The 21,639-nt window shown below is 40.9% G+C and overlaps 1 long non-coding RNA gene across 1 annotated transcript in view; it reads right to left on the reverse strand.

The window, feature by feature from the left end:
• Positions 1-21,639, reverse strand: part of LOC121150942 — a 160,968-nt gene that overhangs the window by 139,039 nt on the left and 290 nt on the right. Inside the window, exon 2 of the long non-coding RNA XR_005883050.1 lies at positions 21,028-21,115. This is a non-coding gene — a long non-coding RNA (uncharacterized LOC121150942). The remainder of the gene's footprint in view (positions 1-21,027; positions 21,116-21,639) is intronic.

The following is a 21,639-nucleotide window of genomic DNA, read 5'->3' on the forward strand; positions in this document are numbered from 1 at the left end:
ACAGAAATCTCGCTGTCCATGTATTCATGTATGCTTGAGGTGTTCATCAAGTGCATGTGCTTTCTACTCGAAAAAGTGGTTTCTCAAAAATTTACTCTTTTAGTATAAAAGGACAAAATAAAGAAAACACAGTAATCCACGGGGTAAGAGTGATGTATGGGAAATAGGTCTGTCAATGGAATGGAGACACACTTGAATCTTGGGAATTTCCAAAGTTTTAAAAATATCTTTTAGAAATGTCTAAAACTATTGTGTTTGTACTATATTATGAATCTGCGAATGTTCTGCTAGTAAAGTGAATAATAAACGTAAGTTATATTGTTTACTTCTTATTTTATACTGTTTTTAATAGATCCTTCAACAAAAAATAGTGACTACAGAGTTTGACTTGTCAACATCTTCTGATGCCACCCATTAGATTAACTGCCACATTACTGAGTTGTTGGGTTGCTCCAGATTTGTTAAACCTATCACAGCAGTCCCCCTTCCTCTGCCAATGTTTAATTGGTTCAAGGATGGGAGCCAAGGTGAAGCTACAAAAGGAAATAGGTTGCAGCTAAGGAAATATGGTTAAAATATGGACTTTAATGATTCATGCTCATATATCAATTGATTTTTATAACAAATGCTCCACACTAGATACTGATAATAGGGGATACTGAGTTAATGATATGTTGGGAAGTCTGCATTATTTTTGCGATTATTCCATTAATCTAAAAATATTCCAAAATTTTTTAAATAACCTTACATTTAAAAAAAACAGAATAAAATTAAGGGTGTCCATTCTCATGCCTTTTCAAATTAAGAAATTTTTTACATTTGAAAAGTCATATATTTTTTCATTTTCTGCTCTATAATTAAGCTATTCACAATTTTGTTTTTGTAAATTGTTTTGCACTTTATCCAGAATTGTCTCTTTTCCTTAGTCTTAGTTTTATTTTGCCCCCTTGCTATAAAAACAAGAACATAATTGATAAAAGGCATACAAACCCTTTTCATTAAATTCACTTTTTTAAGAAAACAAAAAAAAGATTTATCTTTATTTGAAAGGCCAAAATAAAGAGGGAGGAGAGACAAAGAGAAAAAGATCTTCCATCTACTGGTTTACTCCCCAAATGGCCACAATGCCCAATGTTGAACTGTGGCAAAGCCAGCAGGCAGGAACCTCTTTGGGGTTTCTGACATGGACACAAGGTCTTAATGTTTTCAGCCATCCTCCACTATTTTCCCAGGCCACAAACAGAGAGCTTTCAGAAGTGGAGCAGCTGGGGCCTGAACCAGTGCCTGTATGAGATGTTGGCACTTGAACGTGGAGGATTAGACTGCTGAGCAACGCAACCATTCTTAAATTCACTAATTTAAATCCATTTAATGCCTGAAAGATACTGATAACACGATGTGGAAGAGAGGCTGGTCATTTAACTTCTCAAGTGAACACTCTTTATTTTCCTCACTTTTGGGATTAATGTTGAGTGCTAGTCCTAATTTTTTTTTCTTTTTATTTCTTAAGAGTTTAGACAACTGGCTATGTCAGGTCATTCAGATATGACCAGACCTCTATAAAAGACTCATACTAATCATATTCAGAATGTCATGATGTCCAAATCCTGAATGTCAAACAATTAATTTATCATTTGGATACAATTTCACAGCAAATATATTATCTCTATTTTTATTCCTACATGTTTGCAGTTATCATGGAACTTACAGAATGGTATTGGAGATAAGATTTCTTGGCAGATAACAGATCAGGGCATGGGGGATTGACTCATTTAAACAAACACTGCTTCCAGGCTGGGACAGTCAGCAGATCCCCTTGCAGCTAGATGACGTAAGGCTTCCCAGGGACTGTCAGACATTGAATAGCTCTTCCTGGGACAGCACAAGATATTGGCAGCAAAGGTTCTGTTCCAGCAGCTGGCACATTCTGTTTTGGAATGTCAGATAGTAAATATTTTCGGCTCTGTGAACCATGTGGTCTGTGTCACAACTACTCAGTTTTGCTCCTGCAGCTGGAAAGCAACATTAGGTAACAGGGCAAACAGGTTTGGGGCCATCATTTTCTAACTTCTTTCTGCCTTTGAACTGAATCTCCAAGCAAATGACTCTATTCAAGGGATGAGATCCAGGAAAGCTATTTGCATCTTGTAAAGTGATATCATGGTCTTTCATGTCGAGTGGTAGAGATACAGACTTTGGGGCCAGGGAAACACAATTGGAAACTCAGTGCTTCTCAACAACAGCTGTGTGGTCAGAAGCCTCCTTCTCCACAATTCATTCTGCCATTATTGGAATGATAATGATGACTCTTGCTATTAAAAAAAAGTGTTCTAGTAATTAAAGGAGAATGTAGGGCTGGTACTGATTCAATAGACTAATCCTCCACCTTCAAGCACCAGCATCCCATATGGGCACTGCTTCATGTCCCAGTGACTCCATTTCTGATCTAGCTCCCAGCTGGTGGCCTGGAAAAGCAGTGTGGCCCAAACCCTTGGGACCCTGCATCCATGTAGGAGACACAAAAGAAACTCCTGGTTCCTGGTACCAGATTGGCTTAGCTCCAGCTAATGTGACCACTTGGGAATTGAACCAGCAGATGGAAGATCTTTCTCTCTGTTTCTCCTTCCCTGTATAAATCTGATTTTCCAATAAAAATAAATATCTTTTTAAATGCTCAAAAATTTTAGTTTCCTTCTTCTACACTATCCTCTCTTACCCATACAAGAGGACTGAGCCACAATCCAACCTCAACAACACAAATTTGCAAGCCTTCTCTCAGATAATTGATCTTAAATACACAACATAAACTGCAACGAGGTTCAACTTCAGAGGATGCAATTTTTAAAAATTATCCTTAGTTTCTGCAAATCCTTTTTGCATATTCCTTGCAATCTCCTGCATGTTAGCAACCTCAATCATAAACAACCGCCATCAAAGCATTTAACTAAAAGCCTCAATTCTGACAACTCTCAGGGCAGTAAAGGAAACCTATAAAATACACAACAAAATTTTAAAAGATACCTACTCAAAAGAGATCTCACAGGAAGAGTGATAAAAGTAGATTTTATTGGATGTTTGCTATGACTGTGTCTAAGCTTTCCAGAATTGATTTTATTATAAAATTGCTTAGGGAGCTCATTCTTAGTGGTGTAACCAGCGAACTGTGACAATAATACTTCCTAAGATTATTCCCATCTGAGGAGTTTAATTAAAAATATACATATATGAAGCAATAGTGGTAGGAAATATTTCCATAGCAGTATAAACCTTTGTTATGTTTACTAGTACAAATATACTCTATGACAAATAACTGAGACTGTTTAGCATCAGTGTTTTATACTTGGAGAATATTTTAACTTCTATCATATTTTTCAACAGACAAATTATTACCTTCAACCTTAACATTATAACATGTATAAAGTAGTAATATCTTCAAAGAAATAATACAGTATAAATATGCAGCATAGTTTTGGGGAACAGTAGTTATCTCAATAACTAAGAATACTGTTTGAGCCATGAGAACTGAGAACTGGATGTTTTAGTTAAGGAGACACATCCTTCTTTCTTGGTTCATTCATTCAATACACATTTTTAAAAAGATTTATTTGTTTCACTTGGAAAGAGTTACACAGAAAGACAGACAGATCTTCCATTTGCTGGTTCACTCCGCAAAATGGCGCCAGTGGCCAGAGCTGAGCTCATCCGAAGCTCTGAGTCAGGAGCTTCCTCCAGATCCCCTAAGTCAATATACATTTATTAAAGATTTACCAAGTGTAATACAGAGTGGCTGTGTAGCAAGTTAATCCTCAGTCTGTAGTGCCGGCATCCCATATTGCTGTGGATTACAATCTTGTTACTCCACTATTTCACTGCTCCCTGCTAATAGCCTGGAAAAGTAGCAAAGGATAGCTCCAAGTGTTGATTCCCACGTGGGAGCCCCAGAAGAAGCTCTTGACTCCCAGTTTTGTACTGGCCCATGTCAAGCCATTGTAGCCATGAGGGGAATGAAAAAGCAGATGAAAGACGTCTGTCTGTCTGTCTGTCCCTCCCTCTCTGTAACCCTTTCAAGTTAGATAAATACATATTTTAAAAAGAATTATGTGTGTAAGCACTAAGTTAAGCTCTAGGAACATAATTTGTTCAGAAACAAATACATAAACAGAACATAATTACAAACAGGTTTTATCACTGCTACTACAGAAATACATACCAAGATCTCAGAGAGGAGGGCAGAGGAAAGGATTCATTCTGAAAGGCCAGACAAGCATGTGGGTAGAACAGTGACCAGAATGCTTGACAGGGGCTGGTGTCTGCACCGCCGCTAAAGCTGCCACCTGTGATGACACCATTCTATATGGGAACTAGCTCATGTCCTGGCTGCTCCACTTCTGATCCATCTCCCAGATAATGGCCTGGGGAAAACAGTGGAACATGGTCCCATGTGTTTGAGTGTCTTCCACCCACACAGGAAACCCAGATGGAGCTTCTGGTCCCTGGTTTTGACCTAGCTCAGACCAGCTTGTTGTTGGCACTTGGGGAGTGAATTAGCAGATACAAGATTTTCTCTCCCCCTATGTCTGCAGGTGAAAAAAAGCAGAGAGAGAAGGAAAGAGAGATAGAGAGAGAGAGAAAGGAAGGAAGGAAGGAAGGAAGGAAGGAAGGAAGGAAGGAAGGAAGGAAGGAAGGAAGGAAGGAGAAAAGAGAAAGAAAAGAAGGAAGGAAGGAGAAAAGAGAAAGAAAAGAAGGAAGGGAGAAAAAGATTCAGAAACGGAAATGACACTGAAGCTTAGTATGGAAGATCTTCATGGTTTTTGTTTTTGTGTTTTTGAGAATAACAAGACTAGGATTTCTACACAGAACTCATGGTTAGAGAAGACTAAAGGTGTACTTTGCATCTGATGGTATGTGGTGTACGTAGTTTGATGTGGCCGGATGTGGTTTCTCAGGTGGGCATAAGGAATTTCTTGCCATACTACAAATCTTCTTCCATTCAGTTCATCAGTGACCTCTTGGTTGCCATGCTAATTTTTCTGTACAAAGTCTATTTTCAATGACAGAAAACCTCTATGTATCAGTGAGGTGTATTCAGGTTTAGCCTCTTGCCTTGGGGTGACTGGGAGTTACTATAAGGATGAGAGCAATTTAGGAAGCAAGAACAATAGCAAACGTTTTAATAAAACTATCAGGTCTGATGCAGAACCTGACCACTGTTCACCCACTACCAGGATCACCAAGCAACTGACAGACCCAGAGTACTACCAATATTGGTGTCACTTAGAAGGGTATGTGTTTTGTCTGCACAAGTTATCTCCCATACACTTAACTGACTCCTTTCTATGCTTCTTCCTCCTGCTCTTACTCTTGCTTGCCCTCTGGCTACTTCTCAGCTCATCAGCCTCCTGGTTTCTGTTATTGCTGCTAGCAACTCAAAAGCAAGCTTAGTTTCTGCTTTGTTGCTTGGTCCTACTCCACTCTACTCAATACTTCTCTTTTTGGGTTCTTCTGTGTAGAAGATAGCTAACAGCAAGCCCAAGACTGTTATAAGATCTGCTTACAAGGTTGCCACAGACTGCCATCTTGGGAACTTAGGGTTCTGAGCATTCCCTGATAAGAGTGGTCCATTGTATCTAAACCGCACAAACAACATGACTTATATTAAACACCTGCTTGTTTTCTGGCAGGCAGGAACGTTGATATGTGCCAGGAAGGAGGTGCCTACATTACAGACCTCTATAAAAAACTTGGACACTGAGTTTGCAATGGACTTTCCTGAAAGGCTGCATTTGGGGAGTTATAAATGGTTGCTCGACTACACTGGGAGATGACTCTTGAAAGCTTGCACTTGGTTTCCTCCAGACATTGTCCTGTATGTCTTTCTTCTGTTTCTGCTCCGTATCCTATTGCTGTATGTGATAAGCAGGGTCCCAAGGCTTTGGGCTGTCCTTGACTGCCCTCCCAGGTCACAAGCAGGGAGGTGGATGGGACGCAGGGCCTCCAGGATTAAAATCAGCATCCATATGGGATCCTGGCACATGCAAGGTGAGGATTTTAGCTGATAGGCTACTGTGCTGGGCCCGATTCCTTGTTGTACCTTAAAAATTCCTAGAATACACTTGCATCAAGACCTTTGTCCTTAGGTTTCCTTTTGCATATGTGTTTTCTCCCAGATATTTACCCAATTTGTTCTCTCACCTCTTCCATGTTTCAATATCTAATCTCTTGCTGAAACAGTACCATTGATTTTCAGCTGGGCATGTGGCTACTAGAAAAAAGTATACTTCCAACTTGTTGATAGGCATAGCAACATGCTTAAATGCAAACCAATGAAAAAGAAGTGTAAGTTGGACATGCAAGTTTTGGAAGCATTCTTAATATTGGAATGAGTTCTGTTTTTCCCTCCTTCTTTTCTTCATGTTGAATCAAGTGATATGTAATACTTGGATCTTCTGTAGCTGCCTTACACCACAAAAATGAAGATACAGTGTAATAAGACAGAAGGAGCTTGAAAATGTGGACACTGATTCCAGTCTTTGAGAACTTATCTGTGAATTTTGACAAGAGCCGGAAAAGAACGTCTAAGACTTTTAAAACTCATCATTATACCCACTTTAAGTTGGGTATAATACTAAGTAACACAAACATTAATCTTCTGCCTAGATTTACTTTTTTTTTTATTGGAAAGACAAATTTACAGAAAGAAGGAGAGACAAAGAAGATCTTTCACCTGCTGGTTCACTCTCCAAATGGCTGCAAAAGCTGGAGCTGAGCCAATCCAAAGCAGGAGCCAGGAGCTTCTTCTGGGTCTCTCATATGGGCCCAGGTTTCCAAAGGTTTGGGCCATCCTCCACTGCTTTACCAGGGCACAATCAAGGAGCTAGATGGGAAGTGGAGCAGCCAGGACATGAACCAGCACCCATATGGGATGCTGGCATTTAAAGGCAGAGGATTAGCCAATTAAGAGGATATCATGGCCAGTCCCAGGTTTTCATTTTAAATAAAGGCAGGCATTAAAGCAAGGCAAGTAAAATGTGAGCCTATAGCATACATAAAATGGGAAAAGAAATTATAGTAATGATTCCCCAAATTAAATAATATATTCTTAAGCAAAGTCATGTTATTATTCTTTCATCAAAAGGAAGAAGCTGTCTTTTCATGCACTTAAGTCTCAGCCAGACTTCTCACTGATTTTGACCAAGAAATTGTGATGAAAGTGACTTTACGCTTTAGTTCTAGAGTGTAGGTTTAGAAGGTCCTGAAGCTTCTACTAGTCACCCTCCTGAAATCACAGAGCATGGAAACCCATGTAGCCATTTAGGGGACAGGACACTGTATGGAAAACAACAGAGTTATCACAGTGCAGAGCCAGCATCCATCATCCAACACGAGACTAAGACCTTCTTAGGCCTTTAAGCCAGAAGAGGCTTCAGATGACAGACCCACATGAAGGCAGGCAGACCAGATAATCAAAAGGCACACTGAGATGATTAGCCAACAGAACACTTAGCAACGTTCTTAGGCAGCAAGATGTGAAATTTAATCTGAGCAAATATTTGTGTCATGTGACAGAAGCCTAAAACAAGGGAAAAATGTAAAATAAAAAGCAACTTAATTGGGTTTGTTAACTATTAGAGAAAAAATAAAATCTTCAACTCAAATGAGAAACACAGATATTCAATAATTATTATAAATACTAAGAAGCTGGTAATATAGAGCAGCAGAAACAGCACTAGATGAAAAGGTGGCAGGCCTTAATTATGGCCTTCTTTTCACTGAATAGTTTTCTGACCTTAGATCTGCTGCCTGGTCTTACAGTATCTCATTCGTAGTGTCATCAGCATATCATTCCATTGCTCCCACATGTATTCATTCAACAAATACTAATAACTTCTAAATGTCGAGAACTAGTGTCATGAGGAGAGATTTAAGAGGTTTTAACCTCCTACTGAGACATTTTTTATAAAATCTGCTTCTAAACAATGTATTTTTATAATTAGCAAAAGTAACAAAGGTGTTACTATGGGTTAGAATTCCAGATGCCTAACCTGTGATACTTTAGAATGTGACTATATTTAGAGAGGTGACTGAAGTGAGGCCGTTTGGGGTATGTCCTAATCCAGCGTGATTACTGGATTTACTTGGGCACATGTAGCAATGCCAGGATCCACAAAGAAAAGATCATGTGAGGACACAGAGGGAAGGCACTCAGAAGTAAGCAAACTAGAAAGGTCTGAAAAAACAACTCGCATTGATCTTGGGTTTCCACCCTCTGAACTATGAGAAAAGTTCAAGTCACCCAGTCTTTTGCATTTTGTTTTCACAGCCCTAGTAGACTAATGAAGGTATTTTTCATACTGAAAAAGAGACCATGCCTGCAGTGGGTAAAAGGTCCTTGGTTTTTTTTGTTTGTTTGTTTGTTTCATTTCTTTAATATTTATTTTTATTCAAAAGGCAGATTTACAGAGAGATAAGAGACAGAGAGGAATTCTCCATCCATTGATTTATTCCCCAAACAGCTACAACAGCCAAAGCAGAGCCAAACTGACCAGGAACCTAGGCCTCCTCAAGATATCCCACATGGGTGAGGAAATCTACGGACCTGGGATATCCTTCACTGTCCTGTGTGCATCAACAAGGAGCTAGATTAAAAGTGAAGCAGTTGGGACTCAAACTGGTGCTATATGTGATGTTGCCACCACAGACAGAAGCTTAACCTACCACGCCACAGTGCCAGCTCCAAGCGCCTTATTCTTGAAACAATAATGTTCAAGTAGGAGAAAAGACACATTAATTTTTAATACAACAATGGTCTAGATTTCTACATATTCATCCCAATTAGGTTCAGCCCCTTAGGAAGCAGATGTATAAAGAAATGCATATGCAGGTTACATGAAGGATGATTTTCAATATATTATACACAAAATTATTGTGTAATTGAATCAATATTTAAACAGCAAGGTAAAATAGGACTAAGATATTAGGAAATATAAATGTTTTAGTGGCCCACGATCCTGATGAGCCTGCATCTGACCAAGCTCCCAGGTAATACACCTGGGAAACCAGCAGAAGATGGCCAAAACCTGTGGGCCCCCATGCCCACATGTAGGTACTGGCAGAAGCTCCTAGTGTCCTGGATTCAGACTAGTCCAGCTCCAATTGTTGCAGTAATTTGGGAGTGAACCAATGGATGGAAGTTTGTTCTCTCTCTTGTTCTCTTTCTCTTCCTCCTCCCCACCTCCTTTAATCCTGCCTTCTCAATAAATCAGCAAATATTTTAAAGTACATAAATATGGAAATAATTATGATTAAAGCATAAACAATGAACTCTTGATTTTAAGATTTATTTATTTTTATTGGAAAGTCAGATATACAGAGAGGAGAAGAGACAAAGAGGAAGATCTTCTCTCCGATGATTCACTCCCCAATTGACCACAATGGCTGGAGCTGAGCTAATCCAAAGCCAGGAGCTAGGAGCCTCTTCAGGGTCTCCCACTCAGGTGCAGAGTCCCAAGGCTTTGGGCTGTCCTCGACTGCTTTCCCAGGCCACAAGCAGGATGCTGGATGGTAAGCAGAGCCGCTGGGACATGAACCACTGCTTATATGTACCCCATCCTGCCAGGCGAGGACTTTAGTCTCTAGACTACTGTGCTGGGCCCTGTACCCTTGCCTTTAATGGTAATAAACATGCATACGAAATATTAAGTGTAGAGAATGCAAACAAAGCTACTAAAATTTTATAAAAACGAATCTAATGTAATATGATAAGTGCAATGGTAGGACCACATAAGGAATATTTAGGGAGTCCAGAGTTAGGGAAATCTAACTTGCCACGGAGAAGAACATGATTAGGGAAGTCAAAGTTTAAGAAACTGTTGTGGAGGTGAAGTACCACCTTCAGGAGTCAGGAAGCAGCAGGGGCAATAGCCGTCCCGCCCGCTGGCCTCTCCACTGAGGCTCTGGGCAAGGCTGTCGTCAGGAACACTAGTTCCCAAACACAGGCTTCTAGCACTGGTTAACCAGCAAGCATAAGCACACATGTCAATTGGGGAATGGTTATACCAATGCAGTATTGCTGATAATCTATTTTACTTTGAAAAATGTATCTTTAGAGGTCATCTATCATCATTACCATTTCATTAAAGATACTGTAATATAAATAGGAAGCACATTATCTCATAATACAGGAAAATCCCACACACACAGAATAAAGAGAGTCTTTAAACCTTATATTCCCTCATCATCCTCGGTTTTGGCACTGTACCTACATTAATAGTTTTAAGTATTTAGGGGCCAGCAATGGTAGTTTCAAGTAAATTGTCACCAGCTATTAAAAAATACAAAACTGTACTTGGTTTTTTGAAATGGCAGAGTTTTAATATCTTCTCCAAACCCATGCTTGCTTTTTTCCCATGGAAACCAAAATCAGGGTCCTAGTGTGATAGCCTAGCAGTTAAAATCCTCATCTTGCACATGCCAGGAACACATATGGGCGCTGGTTCTAATCTTGGTGGCCCCGTTTCCCATCCAGCTCCGTGCTGGTGGCCTGGGAAAACAGTAGAGGACAGCCCAAAACCTTGGGTCCCTGCACCCATGTGGGAGACATGGAGGAGGCTCCTGGCTTCTGATAGTTCAGCTCCAACCATTGCGGTCACCTGGGGAGTGAATCATCAGATGGAAGATCCTCCTCTCTGTATATCTGACTTTGCAATAAAAATAAACAGATATTTTTAAAAAGGGAACCAAAATGAGGTACATGATTGTTCAGCGACAGACTACAGCTTTAGCCTTTTTCCTAGGTAGAGGTGGCTAAGTTTCACTTAATGGGATATAAATTAACATTATTGCATCACCAGTTGTAAGTAAACTACTTGTCCTGAACTTCTTTCAAGGGTAAGAACACTGAATGGGACCACCCTCCAACTTTAACCATGAGGATGAACTTTAACCATCATCCTAGGGGAAGGACTGTGACTCCTTGCCTGGTGGCGTGCAAGAGACATTCCTGATGAACCTGCACTGCTCACCATGAGGAAGAAAAGGAACTGCCGTCTTATTTTACCTTCTTTGGTTCAAGATATGTCTTATTTATTTGAAAGACAGAGCTAGAAAGAGAGAGAAACAGAGGTCTGACATACCAATTCACTCCACCAATGGCTGTACAGTCCTGGGCTGGGCCAGGCAGAAGCTGGGAGCCCAGAGCTTCACCCAGGCCTTCCCTGTATGTGCAGGGACTCAAGCACTTGGGCCAACTTTCATGGCTTTTCCAGACACACTAGTAGTTAGCCGGATCTGAATGGGATGCTGGCTTCCCCACTAGCTCACAGTGTCAGCCCCTTTTACCCTATTTTGACCTCTTCACGTGCCTGTATACTTTGGGTATTTTTTCTTTCTTTCTTTTTTTTTTAAACAGCAGCTCAGACTTTATCTTGATAAGCAAGACTTCATTTTCCTCTTGTTTTAACAATGTTTCCTCTCCACCTGCTCCTTCAGGCTGGTTCTATGGTGCTCTATATCCCACCCACGTGGGTCACCACAAAAAAGAACATTTAAACAAGGCTCCTGTATAAGTCTGGAATTTCCCTAGTGGCAGAGCCCAGTTACCTTCTTACTGCTCTTCAGTTTCTCACATGGGTCTCCGCCTGGTTCCCTCCGCCCTACCTAGAGCGCCATTTGAGGGAACCTTTCCCTCCGTGGTTTCTCTTTTCCACCAACAGACACAGCTCATGTTCAGGACTTTCCATCCTGCCTATCCCACTTCCTTTTTCCACCTGATGCCCACTGTCTCTTTTACTTTCCAGATAACTAGACAATACACAATCCATTTCAAGTCATAAAAATACTTCCAAGAAACAGCTGTTGAATATGTACTTTTTCAGTTTTAAAACAAACTGACTTTTAATTCACTAACAATACAACTGTAAATTAAAGTAAAAATGCCGATACTTGAATTTAGTATGTTGCAGGAATATTTAGCAGAGTCACTTTACCTCATGCTGTCCATGGGGAATGTAGTCAATAGGTTCAGGTGAAATAAAGGTGAAATTAACACAAACCTTTACTTCAAAAAAAAAAACCCTTCACTTGTTAATTAACACTAAGATATAATTTTAAAACTTTGGGCCCAGCGCTGTAGCCTAGTGGTTAAAATCCTTGCCTTGAACATCCCAGGATCCCATATGAGCAGTGGTTCTAATCCCGGCAGCCCTCCTTCCCAGCACCCTGCTTGTGGCCTGGAACAGCAGTGGAGGATAGCCCAAAGCCTGAGGACCCTGCACCAATGTGGGAGACCCAGAAGAAGCTCCTGGCTCCTGGCTTTGGATCAGCGCAGCTCTGGCCGTTGTGGTAACCTGGGGAGTGAATCAACGGACGGAAGATCTTCCTCTCTGTCTCTCTTTTTCTATAAATGTATCTGACTTCACAACAGAAATAAATAAACCTTAAAAAATAATAATTTTAAAACTTCAAATGGCTTAGAATATCTTAAATAAAATGAGATTTTTCTCTTATACTTCCTAATATTTGTTCCCCATTGGCACCTATTAACATTTGGTACATATCCTTCCAGATATACAAGGGATTTTCACAAAAAGTTCATGGCAAATGTGTGTTATTAAAAAAATATATATATGCATGGGCTCAGCATTGTGGCAGAGTTACGCTGCCACCTGTGATGCTGGCATCCTATAAGAGTGCTACTACTATTCCTGGCTGCTCTACCTCTGAGCCTGCTCCTTGTACCTGGGAAAACAGCAGAAGATGCTCCTAGTGCTTGGGCCCCTGCCATGCACCCACTCAGAGACCCAGATGGAATTCCTGGCTCCAGCATTCAGCCTGCCTCATCCCTAGTCAATGAATGGAGGGTCTCTTTCTTTCTCTGTAACTCTGGTTTTCAAATAAACAAATCTTTTAAAAAATCATTGACATTAAAAAAAAGTATCTGTGAATTTCACATTTTTTGTGATCACAATAAACCTATCTTTTAACTCCACTTTTGAAATGATAATAATGAAAAGAAGTAAAAAAAAAAGCAAAAATAACTCCATTTTTGGATGAGCTTTTGAGCAGTACTGTATACGGTATGAAAATAGACATGTCAGCAAATATCCAGGTGGGTTTCTACTTTGCAAATACTCAATGGCAGTAGACTTGTGGCAAATGGCTTCCCTCTCTCACATGGACCTGCTTCCTGATCAGGAAACCCCAGTTTTGTGGGTGTTTAGGAATGAATCAGTTGATGGGAGGTCTCTGTCACCCTTCTGCTAAAAATAAATAAATAAATAAGCAAATAAATAAATAAGAAATAAGAACAGAATTAGTCACTTGTTTTTTGAAAATGTATAGGCAAAAGTTAATATCATCCCTTTACATGGAAAGCCATTCTTAAGCAAAAAAATCGAAGAAACCACAGAAAAAGATAATAAATTAACCACGAAAAATATGAAATCTCTATACTTAAAATATGTATAAAAGGACAAGTCAGAAACTGGGGAAAGATTTGTACAACAGACATTTTATAAAACAGTGTTACTAGCTTTTGTCAAAACTCCAATAAGTGGTTAAATTCAATTCCCAGCCCAGTCTATGCCTAACCACCACAGATGAATATGTCATGAAAAATATAAAGCCATGTGCATTGGTCTAACTTTGAATTGGTTGTTAACTGCTTTCCAGAGAGGGTTAGTCTGCTTCTCAAACTGGCATGCATTTCCCTAGTTCATTCAGCCTCACACATTCCCTCACGGTTATTTCACAGCTTTTGTCACACTTGAAGCAGTTAGTGTGTCCTCCCCATCCTTATGCTAACACATGATCGTGTTTCAGTCAGCAGAGCTAATGGTCAAAACATCTACCCACTCTGCCACCATGTCAACTGCCCTCCTGTCCCAAAAGATGCGTCTCTCTGTGGGACCCCTCCCCCTTACTCAGGCAAGAACAAGGCTGTGGCCCCTGCCTCATTTCTGACCCCCAACTCTCCTGAATTATGTCTTTTAGTCCACACTCATGACATTGTGTTTTATATCTTTAAAAAAATCAGTGTTGGTTACTGGTCCATCAAGGGATTATCTCATTTCTCGGTTCTCCTTTGAAGCAAACCCCTCAGTGGGAGCTCAGTACTGCAAACAAGTACTGTGATATTTCCAGTTTCTCAATTTCTGACTTTATTTATTTATTTATATTAGAAAGGCAGATTTACAGAAAGAAGGAGAGACAAAGTTCTTCTATCTGCTGGTTCACTCGTGAAATGGCCTCGATGGCTGGAGCTGAGCCAATACTAAGCCAGGAGTCAGGAAGTTCCTCTGGTCTCCCACATGGGTGTAGAGTTCCAAGGCTTTGGGTCATCCTCCCAGGCCACAGCAGGGATCTGGATGGAAAGTGGAGCCAGGACACAACTGGATTGCAGTTCTTGAAGGTGGAAGATTAACTATTTGACCTATCACAAGGTTTCCTTCTATCTTTTGAACTCAATCCAGTCGGGTTTTTGTCTCCCACCAGCTTCATGACAACTGTTCTTGTCAAGGTCACCAAACATCCTTATAAGATTTAAAAAAAAAAAAAACCTTTTCCATTTGAAAGGCAAAGTGACAGAGAGGTAGACAAAGATCTTTTACTTGCTAGTTCACTAGTGAAATGTTTGCAACAGCCGAAGTTGGGCCAGGCTGAAGTCAGGAGCCTGGAATACCACTGGGGTCTCTCCTGTGGGTGGCAGGGACACATGTACTGAGCTATCAGCTGCTGCCTTCCCAGGCGCACCAGCTGAAAGCTGTAGTAAAGCAGAGTAACCAGGACTCCAGCAGGCACGCAGATGGGATAAGGGTGTCTCAAGCAGCTGCTCTTAACCTGCTGAGCCACGAAGCCTGCCCCAAGGACACTGGTTTTTGCTAAACCTAATAATCATTCCACACTTTTATCTCCCTTGATGTATCTACTATGTTTTGCACAATGTTCACCTCCATTCCCTCAAAACCTGGGAATTACCTGGCATCCACAACGCCTGTTCTCCATATTAAGTTCTTTCCCTTCTGGGTGTTTTCAGTGTTGCAAATGGCCTGCCCTGATCCCATCACATTCCTGGAACCCAACCCACCATGTAGTCTTTCCCCATTATGTGAGTGGCTACTCATCTTTGCCAGACCAAAACTTTGCAAGCCATACCTGACTAAACTCATCCTGTTACAGCGCATTTCCCACAAGGCAGAAGTCATGGGTGTGTATTTCGCATCGCTGCCAACACTGATTTATCATTTACTATTGTCACTGCTACCATTCTGGTACAGGCCTGTGGACATTCCAGTGGAATTAATGCACCGATCTTCTACCTACTTTTCCTGCCTCCACCTTCTGTTCCTTCAGAACTCTGCTCAATAGAGCAGCCTTGTTAGGTCAGGTCAGTACGTCAAGTGTTCCTTCAAACACTCAAGCAGACCCTCCTCTGAGAGGAAAAGTCAGAGTCTACAGTTCTCATACATGCCCTGTTCCCTCCACCCCTTCTCATCTTACAGATTCTCTATGCTCACTGCTTCAGTCACAGTAGCCTTTTTGTTGTTTCTAGAACAAGTCGGGACATCCTGGACCTCTGTGATGTACCTCCCTTTGACGGGACTGTCTCACCCCAGACATCTGCCTGACTTGCACGCTCCCCTCCTTTGTAACTTAATTCAGATATCGTCTTCCGGCCCACTGTCTACAGCTCTCCCTGTGAAATTCCCATCCCATTTTCTTTGTTCTTCACAGTGGTGCACATCCTTCTGTGCTACACTCCATGAGGCTATTTTATTTATTTCTCCTATTCTCAGTCTAGCCCTTTAGAATATAAGCTTCATAAGGTCAGGAAGTACTGTATTGTTTTGCTGATACAGACTCAGTGCTTGTACATGTAGTAGTTCAATAAGCATCTGAGTAAACTAGTGGATTATGCTTAATACCTATACAAGGGCAACGGGAGTAAAAATCCCTCTAAAATTCCCAAAATGTAACTTGATAATATGTATTGGAAGTCTTGTAAATGTGCTCAATAATTTCATTCCCAGAAATGTATCAATGTAGGACTTCCCTAGCCAGTGTAAAGACAGCATTGTTTCAGAATATTAATATGTATGCAAAAATCAAATAAAATTATCCTGGAAAGTAACTTTTAATCTTCTATAGTTTTCAAAATTGGTTGTAGGAGGTTAAAAATATGTTTTTGCCAAGCCCCACCTTTGCAGGTTCTGATTTAATTGGTTTCGTCTGATGTTTTCTCTTTTTGTGCTTATTAATAGCCTTTGGTGATTATGACTGAGATCTGTTCATTTGTCACGGGCTGTAGAGAAAAACTGGTAACCCTATTCACGTCTCAGGGCTGTGTCCTTCTCACACTAATTAAAGGAGTTAAGCTCACACTATCTGTAAGCATGTTTCCAGTGGGGATCATCTGTGTTCAAATGTGAAATGCTCTTAATTCAAGTTTTATACAGAAGTATTTACTGTTTCTTACTGGTGGTATGCATGTGTGTATGCATGCATAAGAACTTGAATTCTCAATTAAAAAAAAGTATCTCTTTGTACCTGTGATTTGTGGGATTTTCTAATAGTCTTATTACATTGGCAGATCATGACTATTCTTTGTTTGGATCATGACTATTTTCCAATCAGATAAAACTGCCACAATGGAAAAAAAAAGTATATTTTTAAAAGTCAGCCTTCAGTTATCAATTAAATCTTGGATTTTTTCATCTGAATAAACAAGCCAGGTAGGCAGACATACAGTATGCTCGGAAAAAGCTTTGTAAGATGCAGAAGCCAAAGCTGTTTACAATTTCATTAAAAGATCACATAGCTGAGTTGGATTAATCTATCCTGGGATGCATTTCTTCTCAACGGAACTTCAACGTGATTCCATACAAGTACTGTACCATTCCACTGTACTGCATCAGGTAATATGTGGCTGATTACAAGCCCTATATTCATCTAGAGGAACCATATAAAGGAGATTAACTAGCATATTGAGAAATGAAGATGCCGTGCAGCATGCATCACTACTCCCGAATAAAAGATGGACTCCAAAGCTCTCAAACACATCTTGACAATAGGATGCTGGACTCTCTACCATTGTCTGTTATCTACAATGTCAGGATACATTTAAATAGCAGAATGTTGGACTTGAGACTATTGCTGACGGACAACACTATTATAATAATATAGGAAAAACTGCGGGAGGAAGAATGGAAATGAGTGGGTGGAAGGGGAAATCCCTGCAAGTTCCTGAGCCTATAAAACTGTATCATGAAAAATAAAAATTAAAAACAAAAAACTGAACCACCCGTTGAGAACCAAAGCAATTCACTTTTAAGAGCATAAACATTGTCTGGGAAAGAATTATTACATGATAGTTGGTTTTAAATCCCAGTTCCATATTTTACTATAAAATGAAAACCATCAAACGTATTATTAATACTAATATGTGTAAAGCACTTGATGCAAATTTACCTTGCAGGTTCCTGGGGAGGAGATGCAACTGAGAAGAAATGGGGCGACAGTGCTCTCTTAGGCAACTGACAAAGTTTTTTTTTCCAGGGTTACAGTTCTCATACACTTAGTAAAACAACAGATGAGACACAAATCAAAGTTAGATCAGAGTTCAAGAAGGCTAAGCCGACCTGCTCAAAGCATTATCAAGTTGGGAATAGATAAGGACTACTATCTGCCCTTGGCTAATTGACCAGAAAGAGCAAAGATGTTTGCCTATCATCAAGTACAGGAAAGCATATCCAAGGACTCACTGGGGGCAACAGAATGTTGCGAGATCCCACCAGACATGCCTAAGGTTTTATTAAGGAGTCTTTATTAACCAAGCTTGGTGATAATAGAGCACACTAGAAATAGTAAATCACAAGTCCATATGACAATCCAACCAATCATAATCCGTCCAAACATAATCCCAAGAGGAACAAATGGTCATTACCCTTAAGTGCATCCATTAAGCTTAAGACCTATGTCCCAGCTTGCCCAACAATATGTTATCCTAAGAAACATGAAACAAATAACCTGAATACACTTACAAAGCTGCAGACATTCACCTTTCCCTGGCTTCTCTGCCCACATTCCATCACTGCTAGGCCTCACCTCTCCTGGAACTCCTGATAGCACACAAACCAGAAACAGCATTACTATATCCATTGTCCAATCTAAGCAGTACACAGGGACCATCCTCAGGAAATTACCTGTCCTGGGTCAGCCAAGAATCGAGGTGCCAGAGTAATGGAAGCACCTGACCAGAAAGAGAGCGAACCTCCCACCCCCCCCCCTTTTAATTTAAAGGGGCTCATGAGGGGAGTGATGACACAACAACGCAATACCATCCCATCTCAGTTGATAGGCGAGTCACAGGTGGGCAGGAGCAAATACCTAAGTGGTGGTGGGGAGTAGCTGAGGATGGAATTAACATTCCATTGCTGTTAGTACCCACCTTTATGACAGAGAGAAGGGGACACAGGTGCTGGCTATCACTGGCTGCACCTCATAACATTCCCCACTTCTAACACCTGAGTCAAATCATTGACTCAGTCACGTATAACAAGTACACTCTGGGTGAGAGGCCTTCCACTTCCTCTCTCCTTGAGCCTCTTCTCAACAGGATCCCTCCCACAGGCCTCTGCTGTCCCAGCTATGCTGCTGGATGTTTTCCCACAGCCTGACATAAGCACATGTTCCATGTGTTAGCATTTTTTCATTATGGTTTGGGAGACTACTGCTGCCATTATTACTAAATATTACTTTTTGAATCTTTATTCAAATGTTTTTCAGAAAAGACGTTGCCAAAAATGTTACAAAGTGGGTTATCCCTACAATGTGAGAACACTGTGGTTCTTACTAATTCCTTTATCGTGAGTTTCCCCTCATAGCCTAAAAGGGTATAAAGATGCTGAGCTGTTTTATTGTTGCAACAGTTTTCTACAGATGAGTGTGAAAATGATCTTGATCACAGGAACAAAATCTTGGAGTGAGCATGGGTTCTGGGTGTTGGGCAAAATTTACAGTAAAATTTGCATTACTAAGAACCTCTGTAAGCAGAAACAGCTATAGACAGTATTCTAGGAATGGCCTTTTGTGCAACACTGGATGTCAATAAGCAACATCTTATATATATATGTTATATATTTTTTCATTTTATTTTAAAGGGGGAGAAAGAGAATGAAGCATCTCCTGGCTCACTCTTCAGATACCTGCAATAGTTAGGGCTGAGACCCTAAAAGTGGGGTCTTCCATGCAGACGGCAGGAACTCAAAAGCTTGAGTCATCACCTGCTGCCTCTTAGGGCGTTCTTTAGCAGGAATGGAATGTGGAATGGGAAGTAGAATTCGGACCTTAACCAAGCACTCTAATATGCCAAGCAAGAGTTTCTAGCACACTTGACTTAACTGACAGACACAAAGCCTACCCCCTCGGCAACTTCTTTACACAGAGTTTAGGTTCTGGCCATGAAGTAGAAGAGTCTTTCACTTCAGAATAGGCTTATGTTTTGGGTACAAAAAACAAAACAACCCAAAGCATAGACCTTGGCAAGATTTTCTCAAACACGTGGAGCAACAAAACCAACAATTTCTCAGAACTATCAAAACCACTGCAGTAACACTCTCAGAACACTCTTCTCCACATTAGGGTGTTGAAGGTGTCATTATATGAATGTCCCTCATCCCCAGATGCTGATGTAATTTGACAGTAAGGCGCTTCCCCCGCCCCCTCACCCCCCCCCCCCACCAACACACACAGGAGAGAGCAAGAGGGAGAGGGAGAGACCTGAAATATGTCCCTACCACCGTCCTCCATATCTGACCCTCCCCAACCTAATCAGAGGCTAGTAGGTGTGCATTCCCTCTCAACTTTGTAAACAATATTAAAAAAGAAAAATTTTTTAAATAATGGTCTTAGAAGGCGAACATGGAATAGTGCTGTGAACTCACTACAGAGAATTTGCATATCAACATGATGTCCTCATCAGGTAAGCTGAGTATGAGAGACTGCTTTATGTCAATGAATGGTTATATTAGGAAAGACCACCTACACACAATAGTTCTTGACACCTCTTTTCTCTTTTAACCACTAATTTGTGACCTTGTTATAGGGGTAGCTGAACCAAACAAGCACAAGCTTGGGCTGGAGTTCCAACGCCATCTTGCTTTTAAAGGTTGTCATCAGCTTGGGGGTAATGAGAGCCATTTCCTCCCTGAGAACTGCAGAATTAAGATGGAGGGAAGAGGCCTTCAGCTGAGCTTGTCCCAGGGGAGGGAGGAAGCCAAGGCCTGGGCTACTTCTCCAAGCTCCAACTTCTGCTTTTGTGAGGCTTGGCTTCCTAAACACCTGGTTCCTCTTTACAAAACGCCTATACCGTCAGCTCAGGGCGTGGCTAGCTTTCTTTTCCCCATCTCTTGGTCATTGTTCTGCTCAACAGTTTTAACTGGTTTCCTGTCTATCATTAATCTTTTTAAGATGCTATCAAACCTTAAAAAGTAAAGATAAGACAAAGATAAGACTTAAGAATAGCTGCTGTAAGAATGTTCCTCCTGGGTTAAAAGATATAACTCTGAAAAATAAATAAAAATAAGACACAGCTTTGAAGGCAATTGAAGTGTCAAGTCCTGCCAGATAATCGAGCCTTTGGGAGCCCTGAGGTGGGACATGGTGGATCTGCCATGGACTGTCATGTTGTACCACTTGTCTGATACTCAAACTCATGCTTATATTATTTTCCACCCCCCTGCAGTATGACCTCAGTGTCTTTGGCACTCTGGGAATCCTTGGTTCATGATGTGGAAGCAACTTCCTTAAGAATGCCTTGACTCATGCTAATGTGAATAGTTTGAAACTCTTTTTCTAGGGTCATAATGTAGCACTTGCGGGGGGTGGGGGGGAGTAGTATTCCCCCTAAAACGATTCTGCAGGGAGGATTAAGACTTCTTGCTGCCCTTCCCCATGTTACCACCACAGATAGTTCAATGCTTTCAACCCAACACCTCCTGCTGCTACCACTAATGATTTAAACCTCAAAATTACCTTCAGCCTGGAGAGCTCGTGGGTGAGGACTACTTGGATTAACAACCCAGTCTGGTCATTTTCTAGCTCTCTGGTGGGGTTACAGCAGCTGCAAATGAGGATTAAAATGAGCAGTTACCACATAGAGCTGACAGAAGATTAAGCAGTCACAGTTTGTGCTATTACAGTATTATTGTTTTTTCTTCAGGAACAGGAAATCGGTGAGGGCAAGATGTCCAGCATCCACTTTTTGTCAAACACCAGCTGGACAGTTTACAGTCCCATTTAATCCTCTCGAAAGCAGTATCCACTGGTCTGCTTCTCAGGTGGCGATACTGACTAGAAAGCTCAACCATTTATCCTAAAGCCACATAACCAGCGACTAGTTAGGGCCCGGCGTTGTGTCTAAAGCATTAATTTCATTACGTGACTTGAGGAAAGCTTTATTCACTTTTTCTCCCCCTCTCTAAGGTATAGTGTTTGAGGGTTTCCCAAAGTAAAGACGGCAAGGTGGAAGGCGGGAGGAGCGTGCTGGGGAGGGGAGGAGTACAGGAAACGTCTGAGGATTTTAATAACTTGTTTTGTGTTTGAGGTCCCGGGCGGCGGGTGACCAAAGGCATTTGTGTCGCAGTC

This window comes from Ochotona curzoniae, unplaced genomic scaffold, assembly GCF_017591425.1.
Source record: "Ochotona curzoniae isolate NIBS_2020 unplaced genomic scaffold, NIBS_Ocur_1.0 contig_2210, whole genome shotgun sequence".
Lineage (NCBI taxonomy): Eukaryota > Metazoa > Chordata > Mammalia > Lagomorpha > Ochotonidae > Ochotona > Ochotona curzoniae.